At 33.8% G+C, this 16,714-nt stretch overlaps 1 protein-coding gene across 6 annotated transcripts in view; it reads right to left on the bottom strand.

Moving 5' to 3' along the window:
- Positions 1–16,714, bottom strand: part of LOC118184567 (uncharacterized) — a 761,893-nt gene that overhangs the window by 91,480 nt on the left and 653,699 nt on the right. The gene's annotated exons all lie outside the window — the stretch shown is intronic.

Here is a 16,714-nt window from a genome sequence, read left to right as displayed (position 1 = left end):
TATTCGAGTACCATAATAAATGTGACGGTTTTACAAAACTGCCCAAACTCATCAATCGTTGTAAAGATTTGTTGTGTTTAAGGGATCCAATTAAAAAGTTACGAGGTCAAAAACTCAAAATACAGAAAATTATTTAAATGTTTCTCATTCAGCAATGCATAATTAATTGTAATTTGAAATTAATTTACACTCTTTTATGAGTTACAAAACTGATACAATTAGCAATATTAAAAAAAAGTGCTCTGTAATGGGCAAGTTCATTGGCACTGCGAAACTGCTTTACCAACAGAAATATTTTCGACCACTCAAACCGGAAAATGAAAGAGTTAAATTAAATTTTAGATTACTTATTTCTTAGTAAGAGTTCCTTATTTCACAATGAGCTTATAAGCAGTTGAACAGAAAACAATAATTATGTACAAATAATATAATCGTGTAAAAATAATGATATACATTTAAGAAGATTTAAAGCGTAAATTGTTCGCGCTGTGGACAATCAATTTAGCCAGGCTCCAGGATCGACGACAGTATGTAAGATCTCTGAGCGCAGTTATTATTTAAGTTCTGCTGAAGTTAGAAAAAACATACCATTAAACCGTGATGCTATAACATTAGACATATAGTACTAGCCACGAGGAATGGGAACTTATAACAATATTGGTAGCATTCATATAATTGTATGGATTTCAGCATATTTGCACTCCAATATTTATGTCATCGTAAGGTTAATCGGAGGTGTAAACAAATAAAAGTCTGATATCAAAGATATTTGATGCAAGTGTTACCATTCCAGGCGCAAACAATATTACACAGCAATAACCTTGATGATGGATGAAGCAGCTTAATAAGTCTATCGCTACAGCGGGAAGACAATTTATTCATTGCGCCGATCTGTTAGGCAGTAGACACGAAAGGAGGGGAGTTCTTTACTCTGGTAAAAATCGGAAGTATATCGGTAAATCTAATCCGACGTTGCGATACTGACTGCCATTTCAAAGAACAACCTTTTCAGCGAAATGCTTCCTGCGAAGACGTTCGGCAAATTTATTTCATAAGAGACCTAAACTCAAAAATAAAATTGCTTTTATGCTCTTATTCTACGTGTCATCCCCTTTCAGTGTGGAGGAGTGTTATAAGGGGTGGGAAGGAAGGAGAAAAAAAACAGGGTTTCGCAGGAATGCAAACCCAGAGTCATCCTCTTACAGAAAGCAGAAACGCAATATTTCGCGATACATTTATGTCTCTCTATCGTACGGTAAGTCCGAGAGTAGAAGAGACAGAAAAGACACAAACAGAATAGAGGGAATACAAGACGAGAGAGACAGAGTGGATTGAAGGAGAAATTTGGCTGATGCTGCCAAGCCCTGCTACGTCCACTTCATTAATAATGGAGGCCCAGTAGTAGCTTCTGGACTAGGGAGCACAGGAGGGAAGCAAAGGCAGCGGTTGTGAGGAGAGGGGTGATGACATGATGGTTTGGCAGATTTCTCTCCCTCTTTCCATGCATTCCTCCTCAACTCTCTACTTCAGAATCTCTATGTATACGTACGTGCTCGGAGGGGCCGTGCAAAATGGGGGCGTCTGGGGGAATCCGTAGACGACGCGCTTGGTGTATGTGGTTATTCCTATTGATTTTGCTTTGCGAGGTAGAGCGTGAATAGGATGTTAGATTGTGTCAACTGGCGGCTTGAATGCGAAGTGTTGATGATTGATTATAAGGAATCTGAATTCGGTTTCTAATTGGTTGCTGTTTCAAATGGGACGTCGCACGGTCCTGTCACGCGCATCACGCAGCGCTCCCCATCACTAAATTTTTTTAGTCATCTCTCCTCCCAATCAAGGAGTGTTTCTCACGGAAATGACAAAATATTGTCACTACAGAAGCTTAATTAAGCTCTTCTTCCGTAATAAATCAAGCTTTGAAATTTGTAATTCCCATCATTACTGGTAACAGAAATTACAGGTACGCAGTTTTTCGTTAAAAGTTTCATTCGTTAAATAAAATGTATGAATACTGTGATCCACATCAGCTTTGCAAAGATTCCTAAACTAGAATCTGAAATAATTTTGAACATTTTCATCCTATATTAAGAAAAAATTCGTAAACCAAAATTTTTTTGCAAGTAAAAATTTTCAGTAACTTAATTTCACAGCATCAATGCTTTACCTCAGGTAACTGTTTTGTTAAATTATAATTCAAAAATATATTTTACAATAACGAAACTAATATTTTTAATAATAACATTAGCAAAAACATAGCTTAAAACTACAGACCCAGGCGCAACAAAGAAACTGAAATAATTAAGGATTGCTAATATTGTATAAATAAAAGACACCGATCTATTAGCTAAGTAAACACTCAGGCATTCAGACCAACTTAGAATAACCGGGACTTTAAAATTATATTCTACTGCTAAACGCGACTGCGGAAACATGCTCCATTCATAAATATGTATTCTTCGCTAATGATGTTAAAATTTCAAGATAACTATATGAGACATCAGTCCGGTATCAAAATAAAAACTAAGTCTACTTTTAAAAATGCAAGCTTTTAAAATTATTTTTTATCATTATACGCGAGTATGGAAACACACCAAATCTTTATTCTTGACATATAATTAAAATTTCAACCACTGTGAACAGTTTTTACTTCAGATGAATAATAAAGTTTAAGTTATTTCATCTATTAGATTAAAGTAATATTTAATATGCAGCTGTCTTCTTTTAAGGTAAGAATGGCAGCAGCTTACCTAAGAAGTGCTAGTATTATCTCTAACTTTTGATTTTCTCTCCTTAACCTATAATCAGCAACTGGATCACGTCCAGAAACATCCTGAAGTCCTTTACGAAGGTCGTAACTGCGGCAGCATACTTTCACTAACAATCTCGTATAACAAAAGCAAAAGCGTAATGATTGTTTCTCCATTCCTCCACGCATTGGACGGCTCTCCTGGTTCACTTGCGAATCAAGGATTATTACTATTTGTTATTTACGAAATCGGATTGGGGGCTATAAAGCTATGTTTGCAGGACCAAAAAGAAAGATTTCGCAAGCAGAAAACTTCCACGAGTAATTGGCTACTTTTAATCTGTAGCAAATTGGGGGAAACTACCTGACCGCTGCTGCGATAACATCATTAATTGATTTTAATGATCAGCGAAGAGTCTGAAGGTTTAGACTTTCAGTAGTTCATAGTTAATAGTTATTAACAGGTAATAAAGTATTTGGGAAACAAGGCAAAACTACAAAAAATACCTTAAATTACATTCATTTTAAAATTAATATAAGTGAATCAACCATAACATGTTTACTAGAAGATCCCTTATACTTGCAATCAGGTTCCGAAATATTAAAATTTATGCAATGACGGATAAATGGAGGATATAGAGTTAGAAAAAAAATGAAGGCGCGAACTGAAGCCAAAGACAAAATATTAAAAGTGCTATTTTTTTCGAAAATTGTTGTACGTTTGCAGAAATTTTAAACCAACTGAAAAGATGATTAAGCTATATTCCCAATAAACAAATGTCCTTCTGAATCAAAATGCAGCTCTTGCAGTATGAGTCTTAAATCTTCCCTAATTTATTAAGATCGAGTGGCTGAATTCTCAACTCTGAAAGAACATTTAAAATTTAAATTCATTCAGGAGGGAGTTAGAAATCGAGGATTACCAAATTAAGAATCCTTTCTTCGGACCAAGTTAACTCTACGCACGATAGTTTATTAAAGTTCCGAATTTGCGGCAATTCTAGAAACTAGCATAAGAGCAGCATTTCAAAGTTTTCCTGAGTCGAGAGTCTTTGAATCGATCAAGAAGGCAAATTAATAGAGCATTCTCAAAATTTGTCTTTAGGATTTATGTTATTGGCTTAGCTAAATAAGAAGCTAACTCTAAAGATTTGCACAGTTCACAATAAAGAGCAGATAATAGGACGTTCATCCTGCATCAGTAACACTTCACATTTATGACAAATGGACAATATGTTACCAGAAGGTCAAATCGAATTGGTTTACCAACATTTAAAATTATTGTTATGTTAATAAGGATTATAAGACTGTAGAGACAGTAGGCTTTATTTTGATGTGGGAGATGCAGGGGTTTTATTTTGATACGCGTCGAGCGTGCTGACCATTACACCACGAAGGCATGCTAATAAGGCGGGGGAAATACCTTACAAGACAAATGCCATGTTCCGCCCTAAATGAATGAGACATAAAATTTGCTTCCGCTTTTTTTTAAGGTAATTAAGGTAAATATTTTTAAGGTAATTTTTTCTTAAACAAACAAATTTCATCAGCTAGGCTTCAAACGCAGCCTAATTTCTAACTATTTCTTAAACACTAATTTCCACTGAACAAAGACTTTCTCGATCTATCATTTCTTAAATAGGAAATCAAATATTAGGAATGCTTTATTTACAAGAGGGAAGGCTGAATGAAACGAATGACCGCAACAAGCGACTCTATCCCCCCCCGTAGCTTATGTCCAGTATACGTGAATTTAAAGATACAAGCCTAACCTCATCTCTCTGCGTTCTTTCGCTCTTCTTAAAACAAATATTTGAAAACGTCCCTAGCAGCACTAAGGAGAAAGAATTCATTTTCGAAAACAACTTTTCTACCCGACACGGTATGGAACAAGAGGGAGGAGGAAAGAGGTAAGCCCTGAAACTTCTTTTCAAAACCCCATCAGTGAATTCTATACAAATCAAACGCAGCGTTCGCATTAACTGAAAAGGGACGGTGGAGGGAAGAATATATATATATATATATATTAAAAAAAAAAGATATGCACATCGAAATCAATGCCTTTTTAAATGGAATTCGAATGGACTTTTTTTTTTCTTCATTTACGAAAAAGTGAACAAAAAAGCCGAATTAAATCCTTCACATGACTGAAAAGAGTAAACAAATTACTCGAGACGACGAAGACTTTAAGATTATTGAAATTTAACGAGGTTTTGGTAAATCCATTTGCACCGTAATTCAAAAGACTCCGCCTGCTCCGTTTTGTTTTCACATTTTCTCTTCCATCTTTTTATATGTGTATTTTTTCCATTTTTTTAACATCTCCCTTTGCCTGTCTAATCCAATTTTTCCCCATCGCATTAGATATTGGCTTTCCTTTAAAAGACTACCAAGCTCTCAGTTCACAGACTGAGGCATTTTTCTGTACCAAACTTAAATATTCGCCATGTTTAACCACGTCTAGGGAGGAAACCGCAAAACAGCGGAAGAATGGAGATTTCTGACCGCGTTACAACGGTGATTTCATAAACTTTCCGGCACCTTTATTCAAATAGGCCGCTTTTCGAAAATACAGAAGTTATCATAAGAGTGCCACGGTATTAAGTTGCCCACACTTTTATGAAGATTAGGTTCTAACCTAACTTATAAAAATCAACCTTTATGCTGGGGCACAACTATACAAGTAAAGTTTTAGTTCCATGCTCTGATTAGCAGGGTCACCTTTCGTTAGTTAGGAACTGATCTTCATATGGGGTACGAGCACAGTTATATCGAGGTACCCTTATGAGAAGAATTTTGCCTTTTCGAATAGTGGCCGACTTGTACAAAGTCGAAGTACCTTTATGAAAGTGTCCACCTTTTAAGAAAAATTTTAAGGGTTACATTGTCTACCTTTTAGAAACAACAGTTTTAACACTAACATAGCTTATATTTTATGAATACAAACTACTCAAATTTTCATCCATACTTTCACATGAACCATACTTTACAGATTTTAACTCTTAAATTATAATCCGATTACCTGAATTCACACTACCGAAACGTAAGACTTTACAATACATATATGGGTAACATTTTTATTTTATCAAGTTTAAAAACAAAACCTAAAGGGTAATATAAAACGCAGAGTATTTTTCTTTGTGATAGTTAAAAAGTACTCCGGAAGGCATTCAAAAGCACCATAAGGGCGCTAAAGCGTTTTATTTAATAATGCGACTGATATTACATGTGCTTTGAACAAACTTTTTTTCCAGTTAAGCACACTCGTGCGCCAGGTTTAGCGTCACTGAAATGATAAATGCATTTCGAAAAGTTGACAAAAATGAAACATACTGAACTTCATTAAAATGTTTAAGTACACATAATCTAACGATTAGAACAACATTTAATTTTAGTCAAAACTTAAAACTTTACAAAACTATAAATAATGAATAGCATAATCGTCTACCTGTAATTGGTTGATTAACGATGCAACAATATTCGAAAGTCAGCTACTAATAGGAGAATTGGTTAATTGCTTAATTAAGTATTCGAATACTAACTTTTAAGGAATTCTATTAAAAAAAAAAATTTCAGTCGCCTTTAATCTAATTCAGAAAGAGCTCCCAGTACATCTTCTTTTAGTCGTTCAGCAATGGTGAGCTGACAATGGAAAAGAGATTTCTGTGCAACATTTTCTAAAATAAACTGATTAGTAATTACGTTACACGAAAGAAAGAAATATTACGTGGGAATATTCAGGTTAATGAAAATTCTATGTGGTCAGATCGTTTAATATTCGGAACTTAAATTATTATCAAAGAAATATTAAAATGAGAATTCGATGATTAATTTATTAAAAGATTTAACGTTATGTTCAGTGACCCAAGTGAAACAGTGAACACTCTTGCCAAAGTGTTAGAGGTTTTAGAACGCCAGAAACATTTTACCTGTTTTTTTTACCGCTCATTCTTCCAAGTGTCCAAACAATTTCTTCAGTAACCAGAAGATAAAATAACAAAATGTAAAGCCCCGATTCTACTAGTTTTCGTTATCTTAAGTGTTTTCTATTTCCGCTCTTCCACACGATTGCTAACTTTCTGGTTTGAAAAGCAGTGCTTTAATTTCCCTGGCATAAAAAAGAACACTAAAATTTACAGAACTGCTTAGAGAATGTTTACCTTTTCATGATATTCGCACATAAAAAACTTTCTCATTTACGAAACGTGGAAAGTAAAAGAAATAAATGGCGCTTGCGGAAATCAGAGGTAATAAAAAATTAAATGAGTGACATGCAACATAGGAAATTTTAATCATTAAATAAATGCAGCTCCTTTAAATGTTTGAAAATATGAGATGAAAGGACACCACTCAAATAAAAATCTTCCGAATACTTAATATTTACAGAGCACGTGCTTTCCTTCTTATATCAGAAATAAAGCAAATTATCGTGCGTAAAATTCTAAAACTTAAGAATATGATGCAGACATTGCTGAAAAAACCAAATTAAAACAAACTTAACGTCCGAAGGGGGGAGAAAAGATAGTAAAAAAGGCTGCGTTCATATGTGCCCCAATTAATCTCATTGTAGCAGACATAACAAAATAAAATCTTTGAGAGATTACAAGCAGGAAATAAGGTAAAATGTCCAGCAACTGTTAAAAATGCAAGTTCTATGACCCAAAATGGCGATTGCACTGAACAGTTCTTTGCTAAAGTTATGTACAATGCAAACGTTAAAAACAAAAGAAATTTTGACGTGAAAGAGATTGAAAGGTCTACGTAATCCTATTAAAGGCTCTAAAGGATGTAATCTCTCCCAAAACTTTACAGGGACTCGTAAAGTGCCAGACCCTCTACGGTAATTTTGAAGTCTTTTCTAAAGGCGCACAGTACAAGTCCTTAATTCAATATTCAGCAAGAGGAGGTACGTAATGAAAAATTTGAGAGCTTTTAAGTTTAAGAAAACTGCCACATGAATTCGTTAAGCAGTATGCTCTTCCTAAAATATGAAGTTAAAACACTGAACATATTTGCGAAGAAAAACCTAGTCGCACATGTTTTGCTAAATGCACTTTTAAGAAATAATTATAAAAAAATTACTTATTAATTTTTTCAAACTATCACTTATTATAAGCACTGTATTTTTCACGTGCAAGGAATTTTATATAAGCTAACTACTTGGAATTCTCAGCATACTTTGTAAGTTTTGCAAAACGATTTGCATAACACAATATAATCGATAAAAATTTGATAGCCAAATGGGCGCACATTCTCCTCTATTCATACTTTTATCCGAAAACTTGCCTCTTTAATGTCTGAAGTCCTTTACTATTATACACCGTTTTAGAACGAACGTAGAATGCTAACTACTTTTTGCTTTTAGTTATCTATAGTATAAGAAGTATCAAATTAAATATGAAAGTTCCCTAAAAAGGGAAAGTTTCATAGGCGCTTAAAAATTGTAATAACTTTTTCAAGTATTCAATATATAGCTCGCCTACACTTAGTGGAACAGCGGAAAATTTTATTTGTAAGTAATAAAAGAAAATATAGAGTTTTATATTGAAAACACAGACCTTTTAAGAATTAAAGACAATTTTCAAGCAAGACTGTATTTCCTGCCTTAAAAAAGAGATAGTTCTTATAAAATAATTTAAGCGAGCTTCAAAATTGTGTTTTATTCTGCATATGCGCACATGAAATATTTGAATGCTAGGAAATGAAATTAAAGGGGATGAGGAGGAGGGAGTGCACTGTCTATGTATGCTTCAAATTAAAAAGAAATATTTAAAAATATATAAAGTTTTAGCATTGCAATTTCAGCAAAGAGAAAAGACAACAAAATGCAATTTTGAAACATTTTCCATGGAATTTAAAGATTCGAAACGGGAGGGGAGTATATATACATATATACATAGAAAAAGCGATTTTTTCCCTTCGTTCTCATACTACGAGATGACTTTTTAGCGCCGCCTTTCTCAGCAGAAAGACAGTTGCAATAAAAAGCAGTTTGAAAAAGCGGATGGAGGAGAAAAACACAGTTAAAATTTTTATTTTTCGTAAGCAGGCCAAAACAGTAATTATGGTGCTTTATAAAAGTATAGTATCCTCCCTCTCTTTAGAACGCGTCTTTATTTTTTATTTACTCCTTACTTTTCATTGATTGTATGGTAGCGTGCAGTGCAACCGCTAAGAGACCGAATGTAAAAAAAGAAGAAAGGGGGGGAAAAGAAATTATTAGGAAACTTTTAATGAATAACCGTTATTTTTCTTCCGTTGTTCATTATCGAGGAGAAAAACGCTTTTAATGAGCTTGGTTGCCTTGGATTAGCTTGACTGGTAATTAAACGTATTCTGAAATAATTAAAGATCTCGTAAACGAAGGCAGAGACGGTTGCAATTCAGATTCCCCGATTATTGATTTGTTGCGATAAAATCTCCTAGGCGATTAAGTTAAGAAGAATTCTGACGTACGCTGCTGAAAACAGTGAGAGGAACAAATGCTTCTGCGAGATTCTCGAGTACCCGGTACGATTTCGCGAGAAGCGCGAAGGTTTGCAAACAGTTAGGATGAATTATAACGAACTATTTGCATTACATAATTTTTTCTGCCCTACGGGCAGCTTCAAGCCTGGTTACAGAGCTAGAGTGGTTTGGTTTTCCTTTCTCTTAGACGAAATGAAAGTACTTCCGCTTTGAAAGCGCACCACACAAAGCAGAAAGTCTTGCTCGAATTTTCCAATAAGGATAAAAGACTAAGTTCTCAAATAAATAATTCCTTACTGAAACAATCAGTTAAAATTATCTCTATGCCTCTGATGTCAACAAAAGCTGATACTACAGAATAGTCAGGCTACCTTGTTTTCAACAACGAATTTAAGCTGAAAAATCCTAGCATTTTATATTCCTAGTTAACAGAATTAACGGAATAAAAATAAGAAGGGCAACTGATCCTCTCGGGTATCATTCTAGGCATTTAAGAAACAGGAGGATGGAGACGTCGACAAATCGAGCGGTCCCTAAGAGGACGAATGCCGAAGAACCACAGTGGACTTTCCCAGTGCAGAATCTTCGAACTTCATTCTAGCGACGAGGTTAAACTTTTGGAAGACCTCATCGAGGGATCTAATTTTTAAGTATTAAAAGTTTGGATCATTTTATTTAGTTAGGAAATAGTTCTAGAATTCTGGTAAATATTTTAATATACGGCGTTTGCAAAAGTTGCTTGGACTGCAAACAAAACACTGAGAGTTAAAAATTCTGTTTTTTTTAGAAGTGTTACATATTTAAGATGGCTCTTATCTTGAAATTCATTTACGGCATTTCAACTAATAATGTAACCTTATTTTTTATACACGCACAAATGGAACCGGATAAAACGCATCCATGCTACTATATGATTTTTCCTTTAATGGAAGAGACTGCTACTGCTTTCTAAGAAGTGGTTCAAAAGTGAATTTGGAAAACAATATTTATAACTTTATTCAATAAATTTATATGCCCGACGAATTTTTGCAAGCATTTAATATTTGAGATCTTTTGCAGATGATACACTATCGAACAGTGTAAATAGGTGTTTGACTAAAATGAACAAGTTTTGACATATAAAGAACAGCTGAAAATATGAAAGAAGAGAAAGATGAGAATCTGTTCGGGAAAGTGAGGGAAAGGCTCATTTACTGAGAAGCACATTACTTTTAAATCAGAGTTAAGTCAGCAACGTAAGTTTTAAGTTGAAAGATAAATTCATAATTTATAAATTACATTTCGAATGCTAGCACCTCTCCGAAATATCAACAGATAGAAAATGAAATATCTCTTGCTTCATAGAACGGCAGTACTTATCAGATACCGTCGATTAAATATCTTGGTAGCTTAAGACAGCGAAAAATGTAAAGACTAAACAACAGATAAAATACATTTCTAACTTTACCAATTTCGGCACATTCCACTCATCAATTTCGACACATTTTGATGTGCCAATGCATAGCTAACCATGCGTAGGAATGCTCATTTATTCACATTTATATGCATAATATTAATTTCACCTATTTTGCTCGTGTTATTTCAAACCCAAGCCGCTTTTGATTATTTCAAATGAATATTTAAGATCTTTAGAACCCGATGCTCTGCCAAGTAGATAAGACCACTTTATACTCATAGTTCGATCCAGTTTCAAATTCCGGCGAATGAGCTGGTTACATGTGGTTTTCCTCGAAAGCAAAGTAGATACGAATCAGTTTCCCTTAGTCCTCCACGAATGCATTTCTTCTTTAAGCAGAGAGCCTTTTCATGCTTTGGCCTTAATCAGTTAAAGGAAACGAAGTAACTATCTCCTTTTAGGTAGTTAACCTGCACAAATCTGAAATTAATGATTGCGCGAATTCCCTCTTTCGAGGACAGTTTTTATTCTTAACTGTTTTTTAATTTAAATTACACAAAGACATGAGTTAAAGAAATAATATTTTTTTTTTAAGATGAATGTGCACTTTTGGCTTGCAATAAATTACTTTTCGTCTGCTTATATTAAACAGTAATTTACAACAAGCCATTAAATATATCACCCTTTTTATACCAACAATAAGTCGAAACATATTATTTGCTAACTACGTCGATTTTCAGTAACTTACCGATTGGCAAATATATCCAACAGTTAAAAAAAAAAAAATCTCTGCTTTTTAACTATTCGGATGGCCCGCCATTCCAGCCAATCTGGATAAGTGAAGTTCTACTGTATTTGAATGAGATGAATATGTTTGACAGATTAATTACCTCATAAGGCATTTTCGCCTTCCTTTCTGCACGCCTCTGTGGTGTAACTGGAAGCAGGCTCGACGCATGTTCGGGAAGTCCGACGTTCGAACCCCGGCAGAAAAACTGCACTTATTTCCCACGTTCATGCGTCGATATAACGTAATGACTCTACAACCTTACAATTTTAGATAGATAATTTACAGCAAGTCATATATTCACCATACATCAAAAACGTGTCTTTCGGTTAAAACGTAGATTTTCAATAACCTGTCATGGCTTACCATTTGGTAAATATTACCAACAAGTTAAAAAACAATTATTGATTTTCTTATTATTCGGATGGACTGTGATCTTAGTCAGTCCCCCATCCCGAAAACTTAAGCTCTGCTTGCACAAAGTGAACCAATCATTCATTCATGGAAACAAAGTGCACTTACAAAGTCCCAGTGAATTACTAGTAACTATAAATTCAAACACAAATATGACTCGAATTTTAACTCCATAAAAATCTACACCGCATAGAAAGATATATCTGTTCAGAAAAGTGTACACTAATTATGCATCATTTAACAGTCGTTATCAAAAATACACCTCGTGGATAGGCCCACGAAATAAACATTAGATTGTATTTCAAAAAAGATATCCACAATTACTAGGTACCTTCGCCACAAAAAAATGCAGCCCTCATATTTCTTAAGACATAATATAAATTTTAATACAAAACGTGATCAGAATGCAAAAGGCCTAAATTCCAGTTTTAAAAATGGCCGTTAACCGTGATAAATTATAGTTTCAAATGCTACTGAGGTTATCTTTCAACGTCATAAATTTGAAATTTCATTCCGAAGTTCAAACTGGTAACTCAATATAGGGGGTTGCTCAGCGAAATATCAATCATTTATCTTCGTTTCACAGCACTAATAACAGCTGAGTCGACCATATTCATTAAAAAGCGAGGTATTATCCAATATTTCGATCTCATTTCGAAGCTGAGAAAAAGATTGTGAATCAAAGAAAATGAGAAAATATGAAAAGGTTGTCGTAATTTCTAAATCTATGATATTGCATAAAACTTTGATATGAAAATAATTTTGTGACTTAGAAACAAAAAAGCTAGTCGACATCGAAGTAATTTATTTACAGGAATATGAATTAAAAAAAAATGTTAAATTTCTCTCCCAACATTAAAATTTTTAATTTACCGTGCTTTGAAATCTCATTTGATAAGCTACATTTACTTAAGTTTACGAACGGATTAGAACATAGCAACTTCAAACAGAATCCATGGTTACCGAAGTAAATCTGTCTAAGAGCCTTTGAAGGCAACGAACTACAGTATGAAGTAATTACTGCTACTTCGTATTACAATACGAAGAGGCATAGGGTTGATTACACTACAATTTGATTTCGACCGTGTGTATGTGGATAATTAGCACAAAGTTGATTTGAAAAGCTACCCGTAATAACTGAAGGCCTCAAACCAATTCAAGGGCCCACCAACGGCCGAGCGGTAAAGTCACTGAGCAGTAGTAGTTTGGTCTGAGCTTCGAATCCTGCAAACGGGACAGCTGCGTATTTTTATGGTTTTCCCCCATGTGTAACGTGTATACGAACCAGTTTGCCTTTGAAAATCCTTCACGAAGGCATACCTCCCTTAGGCAGATAGCCCTCGAGGCTTTGTCGTTATCACATAAACCAAACCAATTCATATTATAAGCCAATTAATGTTCTTTTCGTAATTATAATTCCTTAGATTCAAAGTGTTCTACTAATTTAAAAGTATTTCGGAGACTATAGATTCATTTCCTAACTGCAACATTCAGACTTCTTTCTACACTGCTTAATTTTAGACTCACTCTTTTTAAAAATTACTTTGGCGCTGCACATGAATAAATCCACCAAACAATACCGGGTTCGTCAGCACAGGTACAAAAGGTCATATTTCTGAATTTTTAATTTCTCGTATTTCTCAAGTGTCAGAGCGTGCAAATTAGAATTTACATATTCCTACATCCCTTTCGAAAAGCTGAAGAAACAAAACTTTCGCAAAATTAAGATTAATTGTAAGAGCATGTCATTGCGCCAAGTCTTATGGTAATTTACACTCGAAAGAAACTGTCACGCATTAGAGGTACGTAATATATAGCTGAGTGTTAGAAAAGAACGCAGTGTACTTTTAATAAAGATAGCCAGCATGTTATTAAAACATGGAATGGGCATTCAACAATCTCATTCAAATAATGTTACTAACAGCTCACAAGAAAATAAGAAATTGTTAAAGTAATGCTACTGACCCGATGTATTAAGTGAGTCTAGCACTTCTTATAATACTTCAAAGCAAATCACTAGAAATCCTTTTCCTATACTAACTTTGGATTAGATAAATAATAGCACACAGTTTCAAAATAATCGACTTCTAAAAATAAGCTTACGCGTTTTAGAATAATAAAATCATTAAGTTATGTAGGGCTTACATATGGCTAGAAAGGAATCGGTTTAAATAATAGCCAATAAATTTTTTCTTGCAAATATTAATAAAACATTACCTGAAAATAAGAGTAAGAGAGTTTCACCGATATTTTAAAAAATAATTTCGAAGCAGTGTGACTGTTTGCATACTGAACAAAGAAATCATCAAAAATTTATATAAAAAATTAATTGCATATATGAGCCATTTCATATTGAAATTAAGTTCTCAGCTATGTCTTAGTAAATAAGGACATTCGAAATTAATAAATACATGCATAAAATATTAAAAAAAAGGAAATCAAAATAACTTAAACGTATGCTATTTAGTAATAAAATAATACCATAAAACAGAATTTATATTTCTAGCGACTATGAAGCTTTACCTATTGATTTGGGCAATTTGTAAACTGCCAACATTGAGATGTTGTCGAACGAAATTTTATAATACTTAACTTACGTCAAGCAGAAAAGTTTAACTTTTCTGTTGGCAGTTACACCATTTGATCAGTTAAGCATTTAAAAGTTTAAAGTTTTGCCTGCATTAAAGAGGCTGTATGTTGTGTATAAAATTTAAATACGATTTTAATAATGCTTGACGTTTATTTTCAGTGAGGCGTGATTTTTTTTTTTTTATTTTTTTGCGGAAGTTCTAATATAAAGTAGATATCGATCATAGTAAATAATTTAAGATAACACGGAAGACATCACGTGTGAAACTACGTTTGGAGAAAGCGCTGAAAAAATAAACCCATACATCACTAAATATTCATAGCTTTGTGTTATTGAAATTGCTGAGGAATTTTTAAGAGAGTTCTAACAACATTTTTATTGAATTATTCAGCTTTTAAATGTTCGTATAAATTGGAAATGGGGGAGGGAAAAAATTTACAAAAATTAGAGTCAGCCATCATCAGTGGAGGTGGGGAGGAGAAGCTTGCGAAAATACATAAAGCATTTTTAGCATCTTTTTATTCGTAAATTTAACTCGAACTCAAATAAGCGGAAAAAAATTCCTGAATTTTTGAAACTTTATCGTTTAGGTGTTTAATGGTATGGATTACTTTTATGCTTCAGAATTCGTCGTTTGTTTTTATGGAGATTTAGTTCTATGAATAAGTTTTCAGTTAATATGAAATAAATATTTATTGATGTATTTATTTGCATAGATTATTTAACATAAGGGAGGAAAAACGAAATAAGTTCCTTTGAAATAAGAGAATGAAAGAGGTTAGGAATAGTAGAGTACGTTTCAAGGCGTATGACGCTTTCTAACTATTATAAAAGTCTACTCCAGTCTTTCCACATATAGTGGTCTACCTAGGGTAACGAATGTGAATAAAATGAACATTTAAGCACATAAACTCACACACCATTTCACAGCTAGACAGTATTAGTAAATAATTTAGAAATAGGTTTAATCTAACAAAACGTAACATTTCGTTTCCTGGCTTCAGTAAATAATATAGAAACGCATTCAGTTTATAAATCATGGTTAGTTTAAAGGATGAGCATTTTGATAAAGAAAAAGCCATCGCAGCTGTAGAATTACTGAATATGGAGATTAGAATGCCTTCGTAACCGTACCTATTATAACGGTGCCGGTGTCTTTATGCAAGTCTGCCACTGTCCAAAAAGACAAATCGTTAGAGTTCAGCGATCTATAGGAGTGCAAAACAGTTTCTCTAACTCGAAAAAAGCAACCTTCATAAGAGTGCGAGCATCTTTATGCCTGTACACAGTTATGGAACTAGAATTTTCATTGGTTTTATTGCTTACTGTGCCAAATTTCATGGGCACAATTGCAAATTAAAACCATGTTTGCTTAGTTGAGCTCGGCATAAAGGTACCCATACCATTATGAAGATTGCTTAACCCTACCCCTTCTGAAATTAAAAATTGGTGTATACACCTTGGTGAAGGTCAAATATTCACATTTAATTTCTCCCATAAAATAAAACAGATTTAGGTCTTTCTAGAACGCGCTTAAAGTCTAAAAACGAATTTTTAAATGTACCATATGCTGCGACCATATTTAAACGAATTTTTAAATGTACCGAATGCTGCGACCAACCATTTAACAGAGGAATGAATACATGATTTAGAGAACTGATGAAACCATTTTTTTTTTCATGCTAGCAAAGATCATAATTGGACATTACTCAAACACTGGAAGATAACCTCTATTATTCTTTGAAATAAAATCACGAATATTTAAAAAAATTATGATTCATTTGTTTCACTCAGTAGAGTCAGTCAAGAGTATTGGAAGAGTATTGGAGTACTCAGAGAGTATTGGAAAATATATGTACAGCAATATACCCGATATAAAATGCACTTTTCTTTTGAAAGTTAATACTAAAATATAAGAAGTGAGTATTGGAAGAGATTTAAAGCAGTGTTTAGAATGCACTGGTTTGACTTGGGGAGCAAGAATCTTAGCACACAATGGCTATTAAGAAATGAGTCGCTACAAAATAAAGGTATAATTTTAACGACAAGAACAGAGACTGGTGAAGCTGTTTAAACGTACTTCATCGTAGAAATCTGTATACAATACAATGGACATTGCCAAAAATATTCTTTCTAAGTCCGAAAGAAGGGAAAGCTCCCTACTGCAGAGAATAATACGCGGTTACAGCTTAATGCACATCCACGAAAAGGCAATAGCATAGCCGGAAGAAAGTTGTGTGTCTTAAAAGCTACTGGACGAAGAGCATGACATCGGAAAGAAGATATACTTTCAGAGAAAAGCCTCCCTGG

This window comes from Stegodyphus dumicola, chromosome X2 (assembly GCF_044657685.1).
Source record: "Stegodyphus dumicola isolate Sdum_Otavi_A_Nest chromosome X2, ASM4465768v1".
NCBI classification, from domain to species: Eukaryota; Metazoa; Arthropoda; class Arachnida; order Araneae; family Eresidae; genus Stegodyphus; species Stegodyphus dumicola.
The sequence above is the reverse complement of the archived record's forward strand: the minus strand, read 5'-3'. Positions and strand labels throughout refer to the sequence as shown.